The 16,685-nt window shown below is 46.1% G+C and overlaps 1 protein-coding gene across 3 annotated transcripts in view; it reads right to left on the bottom strand.

The window, feature by feature from the left end:
* The window catches only part of PRDM10 (PR/SET domain 10), an 825,235-nt gene that overhangs the window by 357,898 nt on the left and 450,652 nt on the right, over positions 1-16,685 (bottom strand). The gene's annotated exons all lie outside the window — the stretch shown is intronic.

Raw genomic sequence — 16,685 nt, 5'->3', positions numbered from 1 at the left:
ACATTGTAAACCCCACTGACATACTGCAAGAGCCCTACGTGGAAGGATCCGAGGGCAACCCTTTTAACTTGAACTATTTTTGCACTGGCAGAACTACACCTATTGGCAAGTCTACCCGAGACCAGCTGTGGTTTACCGGCCAGCTCGCTTACTCCTGAATCTTCTTGCTCTGATTGGGTATCTCTTGGCTTCCACTGGATTCTCCTGCACTGCAGCATCTCTGCAGCTCCTGTCTCTCCGTAGTACGCGTACACATTACAGACTGTGTGATTCACCTCCCCTGAGAGGTCAGGGTATTGCTTTACCAAGGGCCTCCAACGTCAGACCCGGTGGAGATGCAGTCAGCTTCTTTTCGGCGTCCCTGACTGCAGCCACTTGAATTTCCTGCGCCCAGCAGCTTTCTGGTCCTCAGTTCCTCCTGGGATTGCTAACCAACATTGATAGTCCTTTGTTGCTTTTTATCTCACACTGCTATGGTTAACTAGAATGCTCACCCAGGTTACATGGAGCATTATGTATGGCTCTGCACCTCCTCCTCGTCCCAGTACACTTCCTTTTGGTAGTTCCTACTCTTCTTTGTCTCGGTATGTCTTGACTTACAAAAGGTACTTAGGAGTACTGGGCAAAGTGTTAGGGTCTATGGGGAATGGAGGTGGATAGGGTGTTGGGTGAGGGGAACAATGGATACTATACTGGATCAGTAATATCGTTGGACATCGCACAATGGTTAGTGTTGTTAATACACATGGATGACTATCATCATGGTACCACCACGTATGCCTTTAACAATCTGATTGGGACTCCTTGGGACTCTGTGATGTTACTCATGGCTCCAATACCATCACTGACCTTCTTGCCATCACCCCAGAGACTCGTAGACTTGTTGGGATATGGGAATACGGGTCCTTGGGTCATTTGACTTGATCCTTTCTGGGGGAGATGCCCCATCCTTTCTCCCCCCCCTCTATTCTCTTGATTTTCCCTCGTACACTTTTACACTTTGCAGAGATTTTGTTAGGGGTTCTAGGGGCACCTGACCAGATTTTTTCCGGGCAGGCTGCTCCTCCCACTTCCCTCGTAAGACGCAGGCTGTGAGGATTGGGCTGTATTACACTCCACCCGCCGTCCTTTTCATTACTTTTATGCATTTTACTTACAGAGTCCAGCTTTTTCCTCGAGTCTACGGTGCCATCACGGCTGTTAAGACTTTGCTCCCTCCTTACAGGCTGGGGGGCTTACTTCACATCCCCAAGCAATTGAATGTAGGGTCTCTCTGTGAGACACACCTGCCCAGTCCGGGCATGCCCTCGATCCACTCCGACCCCGGCATACTCGGGGTGGAGGAACGAGGGTACTGTTGCCAAGGCAACGCACCAGCGCCATACTCATACCAAGATGGCCGCCGCCATTGGGAGGACGCCACGCGCATGCGTGGGCGTCCTTGACCACATACTTACTTCCAAGGATTCAATTGAGTAGCGATCGGGATTCTAGTCGGTGCCTGGACGTTGTATCGAGCACCAGGTAAGACAGCACTCTACTGACACCTTGTGATCAGGTTTTATGAGTCCTCTCACACCGTAGCAGGTTGTGTATTTAAGCGGGTTGGGCCACGTTAATGGACTCCCGTGTTCAATTTCTGTAGGGTTTACCGGCAGTGCCCATGGTATGCTCCCTTTTGATTTTACATAGAATGTCAACCCTGTCACACTGGGTGTACTGCGATTGGCTGTCGCTTTTGCCCATTACTCCGTTCTTAGGAGTAATTGCGACAAAAGCATTCTAAACGGTGTTTACCGCGAGTCATTCATTCACTTTTTAATACCTTCAGAGACATACGCATTTTATCGGATCCACGGTTGTGTTCCTTGGAGCGTTAGTACACTGCCAGCATAGCATGCAGTATGCTTCTCTTTAATTATTTAGTACCACACTACTCTTTAGGTACCTCTGCGCCTTTACGCAGACTTCTGACATTGGTTTTAGTTTTTTCCTTTGTCATTATGTCTTACAGTTCTGAGCCACTCTGCGCACATCCCTACAGCCCTTTCTCCCTCCACTCCGACCCGGAGTCGGGTAAGTGCTATTTCCTTTATGAAGTTTCCCATTACCATTGTTACTAGGGGACACCTTAGCTTGACACTCACCTCAGTTTGATAAGAGGTGTTCCATCCTCTAATTAAGCTATCTTTGATATTGTTGCAGGTCCATTGAGGGACCTGGAGTCATTTGGCAATGGCAAGGAGGTCAGTTCCGTTTCTAAGATTACTTTCACTTATACTGACTAGTAAATATAGGTTTGGGTGACACATACTGATGTGTATTACTTTATATTACCTTATAGACACATTTTTGAAACAAGCGGTACAAAGCTAAGAAAGTTGAATACGCTCAAGCCCTGAAGAAGGATTTTGTTATAATCCGAAACGTGTCGGCAAACTCTGTTTACCATCACTGGAGCACTTTAGGGGACACAACCCCAAGAGATTTAATTTGTGTATCAACTATTTCCTATGTAATAGTAGTGCAGATGTGAACATAGCACTACTGTTATCTAAATTTACTGGTATAGGACCATTGACTGTGATGCAACACACTTTATTTTTGAATGCTTCTTTTACTTACCTTCTTTTTGTATAGGACTATTTATTGTATTTTTTTAATTCTGTAACTATATGTAATTTGATTTTCGTTGTGTAATACAGACATTTATGCGTGTTTTTGTCTGCCTCATTGGTTTCATAACACATACATGAATGCTCAAATGTTACTCACCGATTGTATGCAATCAGCCACTTGAGAATTATTACTGAATTTATGTTTAACTCAACCAGTCTAGCCTTTTAGATTTAGTAACAGTTTGAGTAACAGTGGGGTACTTACCCCTTAGGAGTGCACTAAAGGTGGCGCCAGTTAGCAATAACTGGCTTATGGTCTCTTGTTGGGTGAGGAGTGTCATCACGCATTCTACCGAGATGTCCTCCCTTGTCCCCAGAGGGGACGTCTCCTCCCATGAGATCCTACCGCTGAGTACCACGGCCAGCATGAGATCCTCCCGCTGAGTACCACGGCCAGAGGGCCTATTGGGTAGCAGCCTCACCACCCTGGCGTCATGGGAAGGGTTTCCCCCCTTGGGGAGAAGTGATGACATCTCGGGAATCGTCACAGGGTCCTCTCTTTGCGGACTAGCAGTGATGTGAGCCGGTTGTCGATTTGCTGCACAAGGACCAACAGGCTATGTGGAAAAAACAGATATGTGAAGCTTAGGTGCCAGGTATGCTGGTGTGCTACTTGAGACTGCTTTGTAGATGATACCTGCAGTCTTGAATAGTATCCTGGCCTGTAGAGAAAGTCAATGAAGTTCGCTTAGGACAGAAGTGATTTAGGCACATTTCCACGCACCTGTAATCAGACATGCTGCAGTGTGGTGGACTGCGTTATGGGAGTCTAAGTAAGGCATGGCATCAACAGTAAGACAGACGCAAGTGACCAGAGTTCAAGGGTGTTTATTGAACTTTAAAAAAGGTTTGAAAAACGCCTATCTAATCCTAAATCTACAGATGGAACAAGCAAAGGCCATCAAATAATAACGCACTCCTAGTGGTGTCTTGACAAAATAAAAAGGCCTACACTAATAGCCTATTGCCAATCCTTACCTCTAAATACAAATAGTGTGAGAAACAGTGTTACGAAAAAGAAAGAAGTGTTCACAAAATTATATGTCAGGATGTTCAGGCCGTTGGCCTCCCTTCCCCACGTTTTCAGCATAGGACAAGGCAGTACACTCGAGCTTAGCACAGTCTCTGGCTTCTCTAGCACGAGGATACAGTTCAATCATTAGCATAAGGGCCTTCCATGCTCAAGTCTCTTTGCCTCTCAAAGTCTCTTCCTTCAGAGGGTCTGATGCAACAAACAAAAAATAAGTAATTTTCCTCTTAGGATTTCACAAGTACTCAATTTCTCAGGAGATTCACTATTCACCCCGGATCCCCCTCAGCCGAGCTCAGATCCTCTTTAACACAATTTTCAATTAGTCTCCCTCCGTCAGCCTCGGACCAATTCTAATTTAACTTTTTAGCACAAACTTGCTTTATCCAAAAGCTCTCCGCTGATCTCCCTCTGCCGGGCTCGGACCAACTTCATCTACTTTGTCATTCACTTTCTTTACACTATTAACATTGAAGATTTTCGATTGTGCACAGGATTTTGCTTGGCCCATTGCAGGACCACTTCGATTCACAATTCTTTGTCACTCTTTCAGTTGGATACCTTACAGAGACACGCACAACTCTGTCCTAGGCATTGTATCTTGGCTTCAAAGTTCCATCACTCATCTGTTGTTCCATTTTACCTGCGTCGATGATCACATACGCTTCATACAATGTTCGCTTCAACGTGCACTATACAATGTTGCTGCTTGTAACCTTGGCTTTAAGACAGACTGTTCTGGTATCAGTCTCCCCAACTCACCGACTGCGCTGACTTCACTGGCGCTGCTTTGTGGTAGGAGCCAAGGACAGTACCTCGGCGACAAGCGTTTATGCCTGTCTTGACTATTGACACGGGAGAGCCCTGGGTACCTCCGACACACAATGTAGTATTCTTCAGTCGTGTTTCCTGGTCTTACGTTTTCAATTCTCAGAGGTTCATGAAAGTAACGGTTCCACGTTGAAAAGGTCAAGGGCACTTCCCTCCTTGCGATCACTTTTGGTTTTACGTCTTTCACCTTGTATTGAACTGCCATCTTGGAACTGCTGCTTCGTGTGCTTTGCCTCGTTCAGAGTGTGCTCTTGTGATCCGCCTTTTATCCATGTGGAGAAGTGTAATGGAAGTCAGGTGTGTGTAATGGTCAGTAATTGCCTGCCCCTGCCTGACCATTGTATTGGGACGTGTCAGGTTTACGGCTCAGGTGTTAGTCCGCTTTCTCTCATAACGAGCTGTTCGTGAGAAAGTGTTCATGTTGGAAAGGGGGCGTTGAGTTCCTAAGTATCCTACCTGGTAGGATGGGGTAAAGGTGTTACAGGAAACGGGATACTGTGTCTCGCTATCGGGTGTCCCACTCCCACGCCCCTAAAACCGCTAACCCAGATGATTCTCCCACACTGGTCCACCCCCAGGAACTGGATGCAAAAGCAATGGCTGTGTTATGGCCACATGGATGACAGATCACTGGGGACTAGCGGGTGAGACACCTTCATGTTTCTCACAGGAGCCAAGTGAGCAGCTGGGAGCCCTGTCAGGAGGGAATTTTCCCCATCGATGTGCGGGACCATAAGAGCCTGCACTACGGCCTGGAAGTCATGCAGTGAGATGAAGGGTTTTATTTCGTGAAGGGTGGAGATCGGGAGCCAGGATGTTTGGGCCTTCTTGGCTATGTGTTTCTGGAAGGACAGGCTGCTGTCAATGCTGAGGCCAAAGGATTTTACTGAATCCGACAGTTGGCACATATCCTTGAGCCGTTGATGGACAAGTTGTTTAGCGTTTGAGAACAAATTAATTCTTGGCGGGGTTAAGTTTGAGGTAGGCAGCTGACATCCAGGACTGGATGATGGCTAGTTAATCACGGAGACGAATGATGTCCTGTGGGCTTTTTATCCTCATGTACAACAGAGTATCGTCTGCATATTGGTGGATGGCTATATCTTGGTCTGAGTGTGTACCCAGAGGCTCCAAGTAAAGGTTAAAAAGGATCTGTGAGTGGATGGAACCTTGGGGAACTTTGCAGGAGACTAGGAGTCGGTAAGAACACAATGTGATCATCTGGACAGCATGGTGTCTGTCCAAGAGGTCAAGATGAACCAATTCAGGACAGTCCCAGAGAATCCCACCCTGTCAGCGAGGAGGAGGGTATGGTGGTCGACTGTGTCAAATGCAGCTGAGAGGTCAAGGAGGACGGAGAGGCATGAGTCGCCCTTATCTATTATTTGGAGGGTATCGTCACCATTTGGATAGTGGCCTTCTCAATGCTACACTTAGGACGGAACACAGACTGATTGTCGTTTAGGAGGTGAAGTTGATTGATTCTGGTGGGTGGGTGAGTGAGTGGGTGGGTGTGTAACGGCTATTTTTCCCAAGATTTTGCCAAAAGGAGTTTCGTAAAGGGCCAGTAGTTGGCCAGGTGGTCTGTGCCGAGGGCAGTTTTAAAAAAGAAGATGTAATATGAGAACTGTCTACTGGTGTCTGGGAATGACCCATTTGTGAGGGAGTCATTAATGATGCTGAGTAGTGCACTGAGCGCCACGCCCATCAATTGTTTATTGATGGAGCCAGGGATGATATCATCAGAAAAGGAAGTAGGGACAGTTTGTATGCTGGAATGTAGGGGAGGAGGGTAATGTTGTGGGAGGTTGATTTGAAGATCTGTCAAATTTGGTCTATTTTTTTTTTTATAAAATGGTTATTGACTCTGTTGCATTTTTCCTGAGTTGCTTGCACCACAGGGTCAGGTGAGGGTTTGGTACAATGCTTCAAAGAGGGCTTTGCTCCTGTTAGAGGCTGCCACAATAGTGGAGTAATAAGCGGCTTTGGCCTCGGTGATCAGAATTCTACGGTTGACACAGAGATTTGAGGTTTATGAAATGTCCAGGTTTATGGTTTTTGCATCACTGTCTCTAGGGCTCTGATTGAGCATTTGTTCAAGGCGAGCTCGAGCTCGGGGGTGTCCCAAAGGGTGGTCTTAGGCGAGATGGTTTTTAGGGAGGCATGAGTGTGCACCTGTCATGAATCACCAATGTATCAATTGAAAAGGATACGGTAACCAGAAAAGGATACAATTGGTAGGGCTCTTCCGGATCCTTTTTCACACGACTTGATTGTAGGTAAGTCGAATTAGACCTTCCAAATGATACAACTCTCTCACTGATGAAACAGGCAGAGAGATGGATCACTGGAAAGGGCGTGGGTATTGTATCAGAAGTCAGCCTAGGATAGATAAAGTATCATAAGAAACTGTCCCAAACTAAACGCACTATGATAGCACAGTATTAGCATTAATTCAAAACACTGACCTTATGGCAAAAACTGAAGTATTCAACGAAAGTCTATTGACGAAAACCAGGAGTTGAACCAACGACAAAGGTGGGGAAGATTAGTAAGGGAGACTTGTCCCGAACGGCACGAGGCTCACGCTAGATACCGGGTTTGTGCACTACAGGATAGCGTCCAAAGTACTGTGCACAATCACCTTCCAATAGTTCATGAAATACTTCCTTTCCCACAAAGAACAAAAAATAGAAGTTCACCTGTTATCTATCACAGGTACGAAAGGTTCAAAGTAGTTCAGAAAACCACGTGCAGGATTGCACGCGACAGCGTACACGCAGCCAGGCCAGCCGCGCTTGGAGACAGCGTTTCCGCGTGGAGATTTGGCACGCAAACAGGATACACGCAGCCCAGGACAGCCGCGCTTGAAGACAGCGTCCGCGTGTGGAGATTTGGCACGCGAACAGGATACACGCAGCCCAGGACAGCCGCGCTTGAAGACAGCGTCCGCGTGGAGATTTGGCACGCGAACAGGATACACGCAGCCCAGGACAGCCGAGCTTGCAGACAGCGTCCGCGTGGAGATTTGGCACCCGAACAGGATACACGCAGCCCAGGAATTAGCGTGTGGAGGAAAACATGCTACAAAAGGCCAAAGAAGTTGCTGAAGGGAATGCGAGGACGCAGGTCCAGAGTTCAGCTACAAAACGCCAAAAATGAATTAATCAGAAGCAGCAATTGACATTTCCACGCTGGTTATGTACGTACTGCCGTGACACACGTGACGGAACTAAGTCACGTGAATTTAACGACGTGAAAAATGCAGATGTCGTTTTCCTTCCAATAGTTCATGAAATACTTCCTTTCCCACGAAGAACAAAAATAGATGTTCACCTGTTAACTATCACAGGTACCAAAGGTTCAAAGTAGTTCAGAAAACCACGTGCAGGATTGCACGCAACAGCGTACACGCAGCCAGGCCAGCCGCGCTTGGAGACAGCGTTTCCGCATGGAGATTTGGCACGCGAACAGGATACACGCAGCCCAGGACAGCCCGCTTGGAGACAGCGTCCGCGTGGAAATTTGGCACCCAAACAGGATACACGCAGCCCAGGAATTAGCGTGTGGAGGAAAACACGCTACAAAAGGCCAAAGAAGTTGCTGAAGGGAATGCGAGGACGCAGAGTTCAGCTACAAAACGCCAAAAATGAATTAATCAGAAGCAGCGATTGACGTTTCCACGCTGGTTATGTACGTACTGCCGTGACACACGTGACGGAACTAAGTCACGTGAATTTAACGACATGAAAAATGCAGACGTCGTTTTCCTGGCAATGCATCGAACAACCTCCATTTCGAATAGAACGGTCTAGCGGTTCTATGGGCGCAACTCATTCTGTATGGAGAGGTTGTTCCCGGTCCAGAGATATGTCCAGCAGGCATAACAGCACCAGAATCACAGCTGAGTTGTTGAATAATTCTAGGAGGACCAAATCTATCCCTGTGATGGGGAAGTCTGCAAAGTTTGCTTCTAGCTCATTGACCGGAAAGGTTTTGCATGAGCGGCGCTGAGTGAGAGGGCATTTAGCCTGACCTTTGTGGGCCAGGTCGTATAGGTGATCAACAGTGGGCTGGTGGCATGGTCAGACCAGACGAGTGGGATAAGATCTGCGCAGGTGATGAGGGGGGATGATGTAAAGAATACATCTAGGCTGTTGCCTTTGTTATGCATGGGGGAGAGCACAATTTCCTTAAGGTCCTAAGAATCGTGGGATTTTGTCACTTCTCCCAAGGGGTGAGCCTTTCCTTGTGAGGTTAAGGAGGTGAGCCTGGTACGCAACATTCCTCCTAGGGGTGGCGGCAAGCAGGCCCTCACAGGGAGACACTCCCCTATTGGGGACAAGGACTCCCTTTCGACAGAGGAACTCCCCAACACCCTTCCTCTTGGACCAGCAGTAACATCAAGTCTTAAGAAATATTCAACAGATCAAGCCATTGTTTGCTACTGTAACCAAGATTCAATCTGAACAAAGGTCTTGTGGAACCACTGAAAAGAAGAAGAATGAGCAAGTAATAACAATTGCTCAGTGGTTGGAAAGCAACAAGACTGATGAGGAATGAGGGTAATGAAGAGTGCTCAACTAGAAAATCAAAGAGGTCTATAGTTCTCCGCTGGGGAGGACCCATCAATGTGACATAAAAAGGAAAGAAGGACTACTGTCTGGAAGATGTGAAACCTGGGAGTTTCAAATCAGCAACCTGGTGAAAGCTGAGAGAGACTGGGAGATGTTCCATGGGGAGGAAGCAACCAGCCGATATGCGCAAGAGGCACCAGAGGAGCCGAAGGAAGAAGAAAGCAGGCGAAAAGAAAACCACAAGAGAGAAAACCAGTGCCGAGTGGCAGCGTGACCCACGAGAGGTGGACTGTGCATTGCAGCAATGATGCAGAGACTGCTGTTACGCTGGCTCCAAGGAACCGCAGAGAAGAAGCAGGGAGACAGAGTGCGGAGACGGAGTGCAAGCGGAAGCCGTCCCTATCCTGAAGGAAGGCCGAGTGACGCCGACCCATGAGAAGCAAGGTAACTGGGAAGGTGGACGACCCAGTAGGGATACCAGAAATAACGAGTACCTGCATCATACTCATCCCAGTGAATGGTCATACATGAAGGTGAGTGAAATATATCACTGGGCTTATCCTACTCGTCCCAGTAAAATGAGAAAGAACTGAGAAGGTGAAATACATCACAGGACTTATCCTACTCGTCCCATTGATACGAGAAAGAGCAAAGAAGGTGAAATATATTATGGGACTCATCTTACTCGCCCCAGTGATGTGGATATAAAGCAAGAGACTGAAACTAATCTAGGGTCGCATCCTACTAGTCTCAGTATTACAAAAAAAGATGGAGAGTGAGACTTATTATAAAGCTTGTTAGGCAGACTTTGTATGCAGTACCCTTTGGGACCACTACACCCAACTATTACTAAAGGTGTAAGCAAAACCAACCTTTGGTATAAGTCTGTACTACACAGTTTGTGGTAGCGGAGCAGAGCAGCCAGGCTTATCTCAAGAGGGAATGTGAGCTGTAAGGATGTTCCACAGAGGTCTACAATCACAAGTATTCAAATAAACTCTTACACTCAAGGTTTCTTGGTTAACACTTATTAATTTATTCAACAGTCAGTTATAAAACATTCACTAGAAGGAGGAAATCTATATCGCACACAAATATACTTCAGTACTTTACACGGTACGGGTCTGAGGCATTTAAACTACTTTGAAGTAGGAGTAAAAAGGCATAAATTAATAAAAAGAAGATGCAGTTACTCTTAGACAGTGCAAATAGTTTGAGTACACCAGAGGAGCTGATTCAATGCAATAGGTTAGGCCAAAGTCAATGGGCTAAAGTCTTGTATAGGATAAAGCAGTTCTGGTAGTCAAACCGAAAAGTCTTTGCCAAAGTTCTCAGAAGTAGTTTGTAAAAGAAAGATTCATATGTTGGGTCACAAGCTGACTAGGCCTGCAAGTTGCCAAAGTTCCAAGCACTTTCAAAGTGAGCGGTAAGTTCTCTCGGTCGGGTTTTCACAGTACCTTACAATGAAGAAAAAGATGCAGCTGAAGACCTCTGTTGCTGGCAGTTCCTGCAGATCTCGCTGTCCCTCAGCCTCAGTCGTGGGGACAAGAGGGAGGATGTTGGGGGACTCCTGCACTGCACTGATACTGGTCAAAGCTGACACTTGGCAAATCTTCAATTCCGGTAGCTGTAGTAAAGCACACAAACTGGTGTCCTTCTCCCTGGTTATTCGGTTTCCTGCAGCACTCTGAGGAAAATACAACCAGCTCTGAGAATGGTATCCAGGTGGCTTATGAGTTGATTGGTCCCACCAACTCAAAGGGAGAAGTCGTCCTTGCAGGGCTTCTCTGTCGAGGTGAACTTGGCGATTCGGACCTGCAGCAGGACTTCACCGGGCAAACCAACGGTCCAGGAGTTTCAGCAGCCGTCCTCTTACAGTTCATCTTAGGTTCTTTCGTTCCAGTGGTCGACTGCCTTCCAAGCCAAGAGACTTGCCTTTCATCCAGTTTCCTCCCATTCATTCCAGCCTAGCTGCCACTCACCCGGCAGGGTGGCTGTCCTTGCCAGACAGTCAGCCAGCCAATCACGCCAGAGTGCATTTGGGTCTCCTAGGAGACTAAGCACAGGGAGTTTCGGGCACCTCGCTCACTTCCTGCCCACCCCAGACACTTGGGTGCCAGAGGCGGTCTTCAGTCCTGAAGCCCGCCAAAGGCGATGAAACAAAGGGACCAAACATGGTTTGGCGTGCAGAGCAAAACTCTAGAAGGACCTTTCCCCAAAGAAATGGCGAAAAAAGAAGACCAGGACCTGTTTAAACAAAGGGGGCTCAGATGCCATCTTGAAAAACATGGCTCCCATGATTTAACGCTACCAGTGTTCCCGGTCGGGAAAAATGGTAGTTCGTTGTAAAACCACTGCCACCAGCCATTTTGAGAGGAAAGGGTAGCGTTTGACTGCTACATGAGCTTCTAGACACAGGGGATACTAGGTAACCCCTCCAGCACTCTATTGTAAGATAGGGTGTGCTGGGTCTAGGAATTTGAAAAGACTAGTAAAGTAAATTTCACTTTACTTTCTCTCGGGAACAGTAGTTTATCCCAGAGAAGGTATTTAAACCTTGGGAAAGCCTGAAAGGCTTCCCTGTGTCACTGCACTGAAGGTGTTGTGTGACACACATGAAAAGATGATGCCTATGGAGTTGTCTAAAACTCCATAATCAAAGAGTAAAACACACATCAAAATACATGAGAGTGGGAAAGAAGGGTCACACTCTCTCCAGGTAAAAAAATCAAGTCCTCAAAATCCAGCAAAGTAGCTGGGGGTCTCTAAGGTGAAGGGACTTAGCACATTTTTGAGAATTCTCCCTAACAAAGCTTATCCTACTTGTCTCAGTGATACGAGAGAGAATCAATATAGTGAAAAGATAACAAATCGCAGGATTCCGGAGAACAGTAATCACATAAAGAGGAACACTATTGCCCGAGAGATATCAGAAAAGGAGAGACTTTCAGAGACACTTGAGAAAAACATAAAAAGAGAAAATCTAAGGCCAACAGCAGCAAGGACGAGAAAGCTACAAAGCCCCGAAAGAGGGCAACCAAAGACATGGACAAATCCTGTAGGAGAACTGAACAAGCTAATACAAGAAGTAGCCAAAAACTATTTAAGAATCTTATACTGAGGCTGGGGAAGCCTATCCAGGAGAAGGGAGTCATTCTCGTGGCCTTTTTGTTATTTTGTCTTAGTGGTAGGGTCAGTGTAGCTTAGCTTTGGACAGAGGACAGACCTCTTGCTTTGGACTTCACGACAGACAACAAGCACCCTAATTAGTTGCGTTATGTCAGGAAATCTGTAGAATAAGGCTAGTGTGGCATTTTACAAGTGTTATTTAAATAAAATCTCTGTAACAATGCTACCACTTGATCTGTCTACTTCTTCTGACCTACCACAATCCATAGACGCGGTAAGTTAAAAAAGTGTGTTTCCAGTGTGACTGTCGCTGTGGGACTCAGGGCTGTTTAAATCTCTGAGAAGCAGTGTCTACTAGTTTGGCAGAGGAGAGTAAGTTGGAAATGCCATCAGTAAAAAAGAGTCACTCCTGTGTGGTGGTCTGTAGATAAAGTGAAAGGTGATGGATTCCTTGTATTTATTTATTTTGCATTTCTAGTAAAGCGCAAAGCCCATGGCCATCTAGGCACTGTTACGATAGGGTGGGTAGTGAAGATAGGTACAGTGAGCTTGGTTCGCAAGCTGTTACAGTTGTGTTGGTCAACAAATGGGTACAATGTAGTTAGTTAAACAAGTATGTTTTGAGTTTCTTCCTGGACAGGTGGAGGAAGGGGGCGGGTTGTTCCAGAGGGTGACAGTGCGAACCGGGAAGCTGGAGCCACCAGCTATTTTGCACTTAAATCGCAGTATGGTGAGGCAGTGATTGTGAGCACATCGAAGGTGTCTGGTGGTGTGAGAAACCCAAGGGTATTCTCAGTTCTAGACCCTTTGGATCCTCTGCGCAGGTGGCCGGTGGCCAGGGAAAGGCTATTGCCCTTGGATCCTGACCTTTGGGGTGGAGAAGCGGGGGGAGGATCACCAGGGTGGAGGGTCTATTAGTGACCATCTCAACCCTTCCCCCATTATCATGGGCTGTTATAAGCTAGTTCCCCTCATTTCTCCCAATTTGACATTTGAAAGTACTCGAACGAAGAAGAGGCAACTAAGAACAATCAAGACCACACTCTTACCACTCTGGTACTGGCACACGGAAGGTGCCTGCTAAGAGTTGTGAAGGTCAGGTATGTCCCGTTGATTGCTCGTTCCCCTGTGTTGGGATGTCAACACAGAGGTGCCTGAGGGGCAGGAGTGGGATCCCCGACATGAGGTGCAGAAGGCTGTACGATCCATGCTGCTGGGAAGCCTTTGAATGCAACCAGTGAGTTTCAAGTCATTGAGAAACCCGGGGCGTGAGTATTTAAACTTGGTGGTTCGAGAAGTACTTTGTATCGGAGTGGTCGCGTGTTCAGGGAAACACGTTCTCGAAGGTCTCTGATTCAATCCATTGTTCAGTCTTGAATAGCTAGGAATGCAGGTGGGACAAAAAGGTGTCAACCTGTCCTGGTAACATGTGTTGGCACGTGTAAAATAATAAAGCGAGGCTCAAAGAGCTCCCAGCAACACTGCACAGAAAGTTCAGTGTGCCTCAATAATAAAAGGTAGATGCCAGAAAAGATGGAGGAAAGCATAACTCTATTAATAAGTACCAAAAATAGGTAAAAAGTGTTCCCAGGACCAGAGTAAAAGAATGAGTGAGTATGGAAAAAGGTTCCAACTCATTCAGGAAAATCAATCCAAAAATGCAATAGTCCAGCAAAAAGGCTGGGGTACTCACAAAGTGGGGAACATTTTACTCAAAAAGGAAAATCAACAGCATTCATGAATGTATCTATGGATTTCGACAAAGTTGACAGACCCTTATTATGGAACCATTTGTTGAAGCTTGGTATCGATCTAGACCTATTGAGTATTTTGAGCCAACTATAATTGCGTACGGAAGTCTTTGTTTCGTATGCCCTAGTTGGTTAATGTACTACTCAATTCCCCATCAATCAGGGAGCCGACCAGGGCTGTCTCATCTCCTTATTACATTTTAACTTGTAACAGAATGAGTTGGATTCAGTTTTAACAGATATTATGAAGGTTTTTCTGATAACTAACCTTTCGCTTAAACTAGTTGCTTAGCATATGCTGATGATGTGGTGTTACTAGCTGGAGCATCAAATGCTCTACATAGGATATTGAATGCGTACGTACATTTTATGAATATTAAAAGTATGGTAGTCAATAAAAGTAAGTCTGAGGTGTTTATCTGTCATAGGAAAAGTTATAAAAGAATCCCCACTTCTTATGTTGATACAGTAGATCTTAACAGACCAGAGTTAGCAACTTCGATTACTTAGAAATTAGATTTTCGAATTAAAAGTCTTGGCGACCCCAGATCGACTATGTTGCATGTCGGATCATACCAAGTAATATGGGCATTTTACACTTTTTTCATACGATGCTGGTCAAGCGGTAATACCTGCACTTAAAGTATACAATGCTAAATCCATTGGCATCCCTGCTTATGATGCAAGAGTTCGGCCTTTCGACAATTCCCAGTGGAAACAAAGTAAGTATTAACATCATAAGGGCTCCAGCTGATAAAGGTTCACCCATCCACAGTGGACACAAGTGGCTGTGATTCTACTGAGAGCCCGCACTATATTACCCTCCCTACATTGACAAAGATTTCTACCCCGAAGGCAGATGGCGTATCCAAGGCAAAGGCTGGATTTGACTGGGCAAGTAGGATGGTTCGCGTTTCAGTGGCCGCCAAATCCAGTAGGCCTACAGCAGTTCAGGCAGGGGGTTCCAATATATTTACATAAGGTCCCCAAATTGGGCCCAAATCAGTATGAAGATAGTGAGTAACTCCTAAACAAATGCACTCACTGGGTTCGTGTAATAAGGGGATGCCTATTCATAACCCGGGAGCAAATTGCAAGCTGCACCAGGATCTCCTGCCAGGGGGCGGCGGGGGATGCCCATGACTTTGTTAGAATCGATTTTAAGCGCCTCCCCTCTACACCCCCCAGGCTTACCTAGGGCCATATTGAGCTTTGATGGGAGATGCCACTGCTCGGCACACATTGAAATAGAAATAAGTGCTCATCCTCTGGAAACCATGCGACAGTGGCCTGTGCTCTCGGGAGCAAATGCTGTCCCATTGGGGAAAAGGACACTGTGTGACCCCCTCCGGCCAAGACCCTTACAGCTACTGGTGTCCTAATCTTATTGAGATCTTTCTTTAGCCCATGTTGAGAAACCCCTGCAATGAATTGAGTTTCTTATGGGATAAAACTGGAAACTAGGTTCACTGCACTTAAACTTATTTAATTGTATTATGAATGAGATGTTTAGTTTCAAATACGTGTAATGTTTTATAATTGTTTTGAAATACTTTGATGGCTTAACGCTGAAATACAGTAAATGATGACGATTCCCTTGTACCATTGTGGGTTTGTCGTACTGAATATTTTCATGAGTTACCTTCAAAACTCACCTCAGACCCCGAGCACACCACTTGATTGGTTCAGGCTAGCTAGCTATGCTCGGTCATGCCCACATATTTGTGAGAAACGTTTATGTCCCTCCAATTAAACAATTCACCGTTCACCACTGGCAGCTACTCAAATGGAAATATTAGGCTTGCATTTTCTAACACAGGGAGAGTTTATTCTGGTCAAGTTTATGTTTCCATGGCGGAAGATGTGTGAGTACATCTTTCAAAGACTTGCAATGGATATCGGATCAACCTAGTTGCTGACTGACCTATGTGAATTTATATGCTGCATTGTGCTCAGGGTGAATTTGGCACTCTAGTAACAGCTAGTACCACATTCTCCTTAGAAGCAGTAGTGCATCCTTCTCCTTGTTCCCCACAAGACACACACACACACTTGCTCTACCACAAGTGTGTGGTGTCTGCAATCTGATAGTAGGTAGAGCGGAGACTTCCTTATATGCAGTAATGCATCCACACTCCTGCTTCACCCAGATCAGTGTCCCAGATATTTGGTATACAAGGACAGTGCATCTGCATTGTGGCTGCAACCAATATGCAACCATAATGCTGGTCAGTCCAAGCTGCCCTCATTCACCTTGATGAGTTCTTCTGTTGCATGACAGTTAATTAGGGAGGTTTTATGTTATAGTCTGTTTCTAGCACAAAGCATGCACCGCTGCTCCAGACTTGCTCACTTCCATTTCCCAGGCTTGGGGGTTGTGAAAAGTCCATCACTGCACTCTGTTCAACAGGGCCATAGAATCCACCTTATATCTACCAGCGTTTCATTATTGCAACTATGCCCCTGAGCCAGATGCATTTCCCCATTTGTGTGGTGAAGTGCTAGGAAAAGGTCTTTATTCCTGTGATCATAATTGGTAAAGAAACCAGAAACACCTCATGTCTCCACGCTGCCCCGACATCTCCCAGACTAGTTTCCCCCATGGGTTTCATGCAAGGATATATTTCTTGCAACATAGGTTACTTCTGAAATAGAACCTGCCCAACGCTGAGCAGCAATTCACAAGTCA

Source organism: Ambystoma mexicanum, chromosome 9 (genome assembly GCF_040938575.1).
Source record: "Ambystoma mexicanum isolate Mex_15411 chromosome 9, UKY_AmexF1_1, whole genome shotgun sequence".
NCBI classification, from domain to species: Eukaryota; Metazoa; Chordata; class Amphibia; order Caudata; family Ambystomatidae; genus Ambystoma; species Ambystoma mexicanum.
This window is presented reverse-complemented; position numbering and strand designations above follow the sequence as displayed.